The 10,003-nt window shown below is 43.9% G+C and overlaps 1 non-coding gene across 1 annotated transcript; it reads right to left on the bottom strand.

Moving 5' to 3' along the window:
• Positions 1-1,436: 1,436 nt before the first annotated feature.
• On the bottom strand, positions 1,437-1,509 carry TRNAR-ACG. Its single transcript has one exon. It is a non-coding gene; the product is annotated as a tRNA-Arg (tRNA).
• Positions 1,510-10,003: the final 8,494 nt, after the last annotated feature.

Raw genomic sequence — 10,003 nt, 5'->3', positions numbered from 1 at the left:
CACTTCCTAAATAAACTCTAAAAGGCACTCTGATCCTCACTGCAGGGTTTGCTTCCAGAGGTAGTCAACTGAAGACATTTGGTGCTAGAAGTTAGTGAAGTGATAACTTCTGATGCATCACAGCATCATCTTTACTAAGAGTTCAGCTGTAGAATGAGATATGAGATCAAGGGGATGAACTGGCTTCTGAAATACCTCTGGCATTCTGAGAGCTAAAGGAGCAGTGATAATTAGAGACAGTGGCATTAGTTGATTATTGCTAAGTTTAAGTGAAGTTTTGAGGGAAGCTTCAGGTTTACCCAACTGTCACCACAAGGCATGAAGACATCCAGAATGTCTTTATAGCGGTGTTTAAAGGAATCCTTATCTCCTATCAGTTCAGTTCAGTCGCTCAGTCATGTCCGACTCTTTGCTACCCCATGAACCTCAGCAGGCCAGGCATTCCTGTCCATCACCAACTCCCAGAGTCCACCCAAACCCATGTCCATCGAGTTGGTGATGCCATCCAACCATCTCATCCTCTGTCGTCCCCTTCTCCTCCTGCCTTCAATCTTTCCCAGTATAAGGGTCTTTTCCAATGAGTCAGCTCTTTGCATCAGGTGGCCAAAGTATTGAAATTTCAGCTTCAACATTAGTCCTTCCAATGAACACCCAGGACTGATCTCCTTTAGGATGGACTGGTTGGATCTCCTTGCAGTCCAAGGGACTCTCAAGAGTCTTCTCCAACACCACAGTTCAAAAGCATCAATTCTTTGGCACTCATCTTTCTTTATAGTCCAACTCTCACATCCATACATGACCACTGGAAAAACCATAGCCTTGACTAGATGGGCCTTTGTTGACAAAGAAATGTCTCTGCTTTTTAACATGCTGTCTAGGTTGGTCATAACTTTCCTTCCAAGGAGTAAGCATCTTTTAATTTCATGGCTGCAATCACCATCTGCAGTGATTTTGGAGCCCAGAAAAATAAAGTTAGCCACTGTTTCCCCATCTATTTCCCATGGCGTGATGGGACCGGATGCCATGATCTTAGTTTTCTGAATGTTGAGCTTTAAGCCAACATTTTCACTCTCCTCTTTCACTTTCATCAATAGGTTCTTTAGTTCTTCTTCACTTTCTGCCATAAGGGTGGTGTCATCTGCATATCTGAGGTTATGGATATTTCTCCCAGCAATCTTGATTCCAGCTTGTACTTCCTCCTGTCCAGCATTTCTTATGATGTACTCTGCATATAAGTTAGATAAGCAGGGTGACAATATACAGCCTTGACGTACTCCTTTTCCTATTTGGAATCTATTATCTCCTATCAAGTGAAGTCACTCAAGAGTGTCCGACTCTTTGTGACCCCATGGACTATAGCCCAACAGGCTCCTCCATCCATGGGATTTTCCAGGCAAGAGTACTGGAGTGGGTTGCCATTTCCTTCTCCAGAGGATCTTCCCAACCCAGGGATCGAACCTGGGTCTCCTGCATCGTAGGCAGACGCTTTACCGTCTGAGCCACAGGGAAGTCCCTTGGTGGGTAATAGTAGTAGTGTTAGTAACTCAGTTGTGTCTGACTCTTTGCGACCCCATGGACTGTAGCCTTCTGGGCTCCTCTGTCCATGGAATTCTCCAGGTAAGAATAGTGGATTGGGTTGCCATTCCCTTCTCCAGGGGATCTTCCTGACCCAGGGATCAAACCCAAGTATCCTGCACTGCATGCAGATTCTTTACCATCTGAGCCACGAGGGAAGGGTTTTGCCAAAAATCCAGACCAGGATCTGATGGTAAGAATAGTGTCATATATGGAACTTCCCTGGCAGCTCAGTGGTTAAGAATCTGTCTGCCAATGCAGGGGACACGGATTTGAGGAGCCCACGTGCTGAGGAGCAATTAAGCCTGTACGCTGCAACTACTGAGCCTGCGTGTCACAACTACTGAAGCACCTGTAGCCGGTGCTCTGCAACAAGAGAAGCCACAGATATGAGAAACCCATGCACTGCAACAAAGACCCAGTGGAGTAAAAAATAAAATAAAGAGATAAAATTAAAATGTTTAAAAAAAGAATAGTGTCATCCAGGAGGCTCAATTCATAGCCTTCTACAGTAAAATTAGAACTCTGATAGGCAATGATTGAAACCTTGAGACCTGCAACGGGGACATTTAGAGGATGCCCATGAAGATCTTGAACTCCAGGTCCCCCTGAACAACCTGAACTGGGAGAAGTGGCACCTCCCCTTTGCTGGAAATAGCAGCCTTCCCTTGTCTGTAGACCATGCAGAGACCCACCCTGGGCAGGTGATTTCCAAGGTGATACTAATCTTCGTTTAGATGTGTTCCCACCTCCCCTTCCTGTTTCTGAAATCATAAGTAGGATCACATCACAGCCTGGCCTGCTATGGGAGAAAAGAGATTGTTTCTTGAAAGAGTCACAGAATCTGGCTAAAACGTGCCAGGATGAACCAAGAGAACATATCTGGGAAGGGATCTTGAGGATGCTGGACTGCGGTGAGGGATGGCACATAAGGCCAGATAAGGAGGAATTTATTACCACAGGGGTACTCTCCCAGGACTGAGAATTTAACATCCTGGTGAGAATAGCTATACTGCTGACATCTCCTTCCAGTGTGGGAAAAACAATGACAAACAATAAATAAGGCAGAGATGCCTGGACTGCCATGGCAAAATGTTGAGGAAGGGGTCAAAAGGCTCAGAGAGCTGGTCATTCTAGAATGAATATTACATAAGACCTGAGATACCACTAGCTTGCCTGTATACATTGGGAGGCCCAGTGGACACTCCTTTCTTTAAAGAAGTAAAGATTTCACTGGTCCTCTGTAAGTAGGGCTGCCAGGTAAAATATAGGAGGTAATCTTCGGGGCGTATTTTTGTCAAGAAATTATTCATTGTTTATCTGAAATTCAAATTTCATTGGGCAATCTCTGTGTCTTAGTTTTTTCTTTTTTTCTTTTTTGCTAAATCTTATAACTCATCCCGTCAGCTAGCATGGATGAATGGATTATAGGGAACCATGACATGGGCTCCCCAATGTCACTGGAGGTGGAAGGATTTCAGAGTAGAAGGTAGGTAGTTGCACTTCACCATCACAGGCAAGGGGAATGGAATTCTGAAAACAGCAGCAGGGCTGGAACAGTAGCCAAGGTTCTGAACAGCAGGAATCTGGACCAAGGGCTCATAGACCTTGGTCTATGAGACAGTGTCCATGGTTAGCCAATGAGAGTGCTGTTTAAGCAATGTAACCAAAAAGGATTAAGAGTGATTTCAGCTATGGAAATGAAAAATTTTGACTCTTTGCCCAGTTTCTAGGCCTGGCCAATTCTCAGACCAATTAAATAGGTTGCCCGGTTCCTTTAGGAAAAACTCTCAAGCATCTCAGGGGACATCAGGAATAGTTTCTCCATGGGACTTCCCTGGTGGTCCAGTGGTTATGACTTTGCCTTCCATTGTAGGGATGCAGGTTCAATCCCTGTTTGGGGAGCTAAGATCCACATGCCTCCCAGCAAAAAACAAACAGAAAACAAAAACAATGTTATAACAAACTCAGTAAAGACTTTTCCAATGGTCCACATAAAAAAAAAAAAAATCTTTAAACAATTTATTTAGGAAAAAAGGGATAGTTTCTCGGAACTCCTTCTCAAAGGGACCTGCCACCGTTTTTAGAATACCTAAACCCGCGGTCAGAGGAAATAGTCAAATCCTTCTAGGACTCCTGGATTCAGCACTGGAATGGAACTGATACCAGGGGACTCACAACACCTTCATGGCCCCTTTCACTGGGGCAGGCAGGGTGGGGAGGAGTCAGATGGAAGCCAGATGATAAATGGATTCCTGGCCCAACCTGTCTCACAGTGGGTCTAATGTGTCCACAGACCCACCAGGGTCATTTGCTTAGGCCCTGAGTGCATAATTGAATTTTATATATTTGGCAGCTGGAAGACACCCTGATCTCTGATCTGTGAGGTGAGAGCTATGATGATAGGAAAGGCCAAGTGGAAGCTGCTGACACGTCCACCTCCCTCCAGGCCGAAAGAGAACGTTGTAAGCAAAGCTGTGTCCTGAGAGAAAGGGCAGAGATTAAAGACATCCTGAAAGACTTGAAAGATCTTCATCATATCTCTGTTTAATTCATCAGTCTCACTCGTGGTAAAACAGGTGCATCAAAAGACCATTGTAAGCTTGACTGAGTATTAACCCCAGTCTCAGCTCTAATGCCAGATGTTCTGTCTCTATAGAGCAAATTATTTTTCAGTCTCCGAAGAGAAGGACAACCAGAAGTTTGCATTCCCTCAGAACTTCACTTAGAACTGACACCATATCAATGATCTTATCCCAGGGTTTTGTGAACACGCCTACTCTCTTTCATGGTGCAGTCCAAAAGAAAATTCATCATCTAGACATTCCCCCCAACACTGCCCTGGTCCACCAGACAGATGACAGTATGTTAATTCAAGCTGAGAAGTATGAAAGGGCAAGCACTGTGGATGCCCTGGTAAAAAACATTCACTCTGGAGGTTAGAAGCTAAATCCCTTCGTTAACAGAGGAATGGATAGAGAGGATGTGGTGTATACACACACACACATACACACACACATATATACATTAATACAATGGAATGTTAGTCATAAAAGGAATGAAATTGTGCCATTTGCAGAGATGAGGGTGGATCTAGAGACTGTCATACAGAATGAAGTAAATCAGAAAGAGAAATACAAATACTCTATATTAAAGCAAATATATAGAATCTAGAAAAATGATAGAGATGAACCTATTTGCAAAGCAGTAATAGAAACACAGACATAGAGAATAAATGTATGGATACCATGGGGAAAAAGAAGGAGGGTGGGGTGAATTAGGAGATTATGGTTGACCTATTGATGTGCATGCATGCTAAGTCACTTCAGTCGTGGTCCAAGTCTCTGCAACCCTATGGACTGTAGCACACCAGGCTTCTCTGTGCATGGGGCTCTCCAGGCAAGAATACTGGAGTGGATTGCCATGCCTTTCTCCAGGGAACCTTTCTGACCCAAGGATCGAACCCACATCTCCTGTGGCTCCTGCATTACAGGCAGATTCTTTAACCCCTGAGCCACCTGGGAAGCCTATACACTATTGATACTGTATAATAAAATAGGCAACTAATGAGAACCTACATAGAGCACAAGGAACTCTACTCAGGACTCTGTGGTGACCTAAATGGTAAGGAAACACAAGAAAAAGAGGGGAGATATATATATACACACACACACACACACATTTATATACACACATATAACTGATTCATTTTGCTCTACAGCAGAAACTAACAACATTTTAAAGCAACTATACTCTGATAAAATTTTTTTTTTAAAAGAAGGAGATAAACCTTAGGTTAGGAGATAAGAGGCAGGTGATACAGTGAAATTTTTAGAGGTCCAGTTGCCTGGAGTCCAAAGATAAGTATTACTCCTTTACCTCCCCTCCAGATTTTGGAGATGGCACTTACTACACTTGGTTGGTAAGTTGATTACATGGGGTCTTTGACACACTGGAGGGTAGAAATTTGTATTTCTCTGGACTGACACATATTCCAGGTGTAGGCTCCTCTTTCCCCTCCACCACACCTCACCTGGCATACCTTTCTGAGAGCTCACAGAACGCTGGTGTGTTATCATGAAATCACCCATAATATTGCCTCGGATGAATGGACCCACTGTATGCGGAAGGAGGTGCAACAGTAAACACACAACTGCGGAATTTACCCATCTTTCCCATATACCTCATCAACCACCAGCTGCCAGCCAGAGAGACTATCAGAACGGCCTCTTCAAGTGTTGCCTCTTTTTCTCTAGACCAGTTGCCCTTCTCCTACAAGTGTAGCCTGTGACCCCTTTCCAAGGGGCTTCCCTGGTGGTTCAGCGGTTAAGAAACATCACTCATTATCAGAGAAATGCAAATCAAAACCACAATGAGGTACCATTACTCGCCAGTCAGGATGGCTGCTATCCAAAAGTCTACAAGCAATAAATGCTGGAGAGGGTGTGGAGAAAAGGGAACCCTCTTACACAGTTGGTGGGAATGCAAACTAGTACAGCCACTATGGAAAACAGTGTGGAGATTTCTTAAAAAACTGGAAATAGAACTGCCATATGACCCAGCAATCCCACTTCTGGGCATACACACTGAGGAAACCAGATCTGAAAGAGACACATGCACCCCAATGTTCATCGCAGCACTGTTTTATAATTGCCAGGACAGGGAAGCAACCTAGATGCCCATCAGCAGATGAATGGATAAGGAAGCTGTGGTACATATACACCATGGAATATTACTCAGCTGTTAAAAAGAATTCATTTGAACCAGTCCTAATGAGATGGATGAAACTGGAGCCCCTTATACAGAGTGAAGTAAGCCAGAAAGATAAAGAACATTATAGCATACTAACACATATATATGGAATTTAGAAAGATGGTAACGATAACCCTATATGCAAAACAGAAAAAGAGACACAGAAATACAGAACAGACTTTTGAACTCTGTGGGAGAATGTGAGGGTGGGATATTTCAAAAGAACAGCATGTATACTATCTATGGTGAAACAGATCACCAGCCCAGGTGGGATGCATGAGACAAGTGCTCGGGCCTGGTGCACTGGGAAGACCCAGAGGAATCGGGTGGAGAGGGAGGTGGGAGGGGGGGATCGGGATGGGGAATAAGTGTAAATCTATGGCTGATTCATATCAATGTATGACAAAACCCACTGAAAAAAAAAAAAAAAGAATCTACCTGCCAGTGCAGGAGATGTAGGTTCGATCCCTGGGTTGGGAAGATCCCGAGAAGAGAAGGAAGTGACAACCTACTCCAGTATTCTTGCTTGGGAAATACCATGGACAGAGGAGCCTGGCGGTCTACAGTCCACAAGGTTGCAAAAGGGTCAGACACAGCTTAGCAACTAAACAACAACAACAACAACACACCTTTCCAATAACCTGTATCTTGAATCCTACAAGATAACTGGAATCCTGCAGTCTGAGCTTGTTTTCAGGGGCACCAATCTAAAGCATGGATGTAATAACTGCACGGGTTCTTGTCATTTTGTCAACATCATTCTTTTTCTTCTAAACATGCCTGCCTTGTTCCACTCCATTTACGGGGCTGCTTTAGCAAAAGCATTTGTCTCCAGCCAGCATACATCAAATTTTCCCGTAGACACCAATTCTTATAATCAGGACACAGGATTTATTAAATTTACTTCAGACTCTGAACTTGACTTTCATTAGGTCTGGCCTGATTTACTTTTAGTGCCTTGAGCCAGTGCTTACTTCCACAGGAAAAAGCATATTGTAGTAAATTAGGCAGGTTTTATGAGGGGCATATAGATAGTCTTGGGTTTGAATCTTCCTAGCTTATTTTATATTAATGCAGGATGAACTCAGTTTGAATATCATAAACTCTGAGCCAAGCTTTACTCTCTGTATTCTGAGAATAATAATATGTATTTTGCAAGGCTCTTTGCAAACATATTATATTTAAAGCGATAGCTCAATGCTCAGCACATAATGAATCCTTAGCAAAAGTTCATTTTCCTCTACTGTTCACCCTAGCTCAGTGGATAAAGTCCCTCTTCTAACCTTCAAAACATTCATGTTGTAGAATAGAAATGATATGTAGAAGGATTAAAGGAGATAAAATGAGGGAAGTGCTGGTACACACCGTAGTTTCTCAATAAATCTTAGTCACTTTCCCATACAGTGCTGTTTCTATCTGCTTTAAATTGTCAGAGTTTCAAATATCTTTATCTAGTCATTTCTGAAGAGGAGAACAGCATATTTCTTCATGAGACCTCAGTTCCAGCCATTTCTTTTTCTTTTTTAAAAAAAAATTGTTTATTTGGCTGTTCTGGGTCTTAGTTGTTTTGAATTAGCATTTGAATACTTAGTTGTGGCATGTGGGATTTGGTTCCTGGACCAGGGATCAAACCCCAGCCCCCTGCATTGGGAAGGCGGAATCTTAGCTACTGGGCCACCAGGGAAGTCCTGAACCATTTCTGTTTTAGAGGAGTAACTCGTGTAGAACCTTTCACCCTCATTCCAGGTTGCCCTCATCCCCTGGCTTACTGCATCAATCCTGCTTCTTTCCCTTCACTCAATAATGATCCAACTGGGAGATTACTTTCCCACAAGCCAGGCAATTTCATTTTAGGAAGATGGTGGTGGTGGTGATGGTTTAGTCGCTAAGTCGTGTCCAGCTCTTGCAACCCCATGGACTGTAGCCTGCCAGGCTCCTCTGTCCAATGGGATTCTCCAGGCAAGAACACTGAAGTGGGTTGCCATTTCTTTCTCCAAGGGATCTTCCCAACCCAGGAATTGAAACTGGGTTTCCTGCACTGCAATCAGATTCTTTACCAACTGAGGTATGAGGGAAGCCCGCATCTTCAGGAAGATGGTGGTAAATAAAGAGATGAGGAATGAAAGCCAGAGTAATGATGTGGCCACTCATGAAAAATTTCTGCTGTCAGTGATGGCTGTCCAATGCTCTGGCTTTCAGGCGAGTGGTCCAGGCTCCAGCATGAGTACATAGGATGGCCAGTAGCTTTCCAAGGCTAGAGTAGTGAAATCAGTTCACCCACCTGTTGCCAAGAGTGAGGTGAGTTGGCTGTAGTAGATTAAAAAACCCAGGTGGCTCAGTGGTAAAGAACCTGCCTGCCATCGTGGGGGACACATGAGACTCAGGTTCAATCCCTGGGTCGGGAGAATCCCTTAGAGGAGGGCATGGCAACCCATTCCAGTAGTCTTACCTGGAGAATCCCATGGGCAGAGGAGCTTGGCAGGCTACAGTCCATGTGGTTGCAGAGTCAGACATGACTGAGCATGTGCATGTAAGGAAGATTTAAAAATGATAATACAACTGATCAAAAGTTGGCCTACCTTCCCTCTTTTTTTCTTATCACAGATGGCAACAATTCCTAATAATGCTAGTGCTAAAAACTCTCTGAAAAAATCTTTTGTTGGGATGACTCAATAATTACAGTGGTACTCGTGATGGTTTTATTACCTATTCTTTAGTGAACACTGCATTCCGCACTGCATTCAACAAATGTTGATTTGTTGAACCATTGCTTCCATCCACTATACATAAGGATTACCTCCCTGCATTCAGTTCAGCATCCTGGCTCCAACCTCATGGTACTTTATTTGTCGTTGTTGTTCAGTCACTGTGTCGTGTCTGGCTCTTTGCCATCTGATGGGCTGCAGCACACCAGGGTCCTCTGTCCTCCACTATCTCCCGGGATACTTTTATAGATTTCTGCATTTAAACAGTAGGTTTGAAATCAACATGCTGGCCCAGGCAAGTGTATAAAGAAGAAACAGAACTAGAGTTATTTCCGTTCCATCATTCTGTTAGGTAGTTAGAATAGGGAAAAGGAGTCCAGAATGGCGGTGGCTAAAAGACCTGGGAGGGAAAAGCCGGCGAGAATAGAACAAAGGAAGGTCCGAGGACCAGAGTGAGAACCTCAGGTAAAACAAACAGCACTCCTGGCTGACCCAATTTACACAGGAAAGGCCCAGGGAGAGAGAAGCATATAAAAAGAGGAGCCAAAGTTCTCTTCTCTCTCTCTCTCCTGTGCGCTGGGGCACCCTTCTCTTCACGTCTTTGGATCGATGTGCCCTCATGCCTCCAAGATGGATTTTCCTGCTATTATTTAAATAAAATAGAGCTGTAACGCTGAGCTGTAACACTGATTTATTTAAGAGCTATAACACGGTCTGTCCAAGACCCGAGAGCTGTGACCCGCCGAGGGGGCTTTAATGTCCGTCACTCCAAATCTTTGTTGTGATGAGACAAAAACTGAGGAGCATACACTCGCCTGACAATTCTACGTGACCACTGTTGGGGCTCAGGGCGGGCCTCTCCAAAATGTAATAATATATTGATTATTTTGAATTAAAGTTAGTCAAGGGACTTCCCTAGGGGTCCAGTGGTCCAGTGGTCAAGAATCCTGCCAGTGCAGGGGACAGGGTTT

This window comes from Cervus elaphus, chromosome 27 (assembly GCF_910594005.1).
Source record: "Cervus elaphus chromosome 27, mCerEla1.1, whole genome shotgun sequence".
Taxonomy (NCBI): Eukaryota; Metazoa; Chordata; class Mammalia; order Artiodactyla; family Cervidae; genus Cervus; species Cervus elaphus.
Note: the sequence above shows the minus strand (reverse complement) of the source record. Positions and strands in the feature narration are given on the sequence as shown.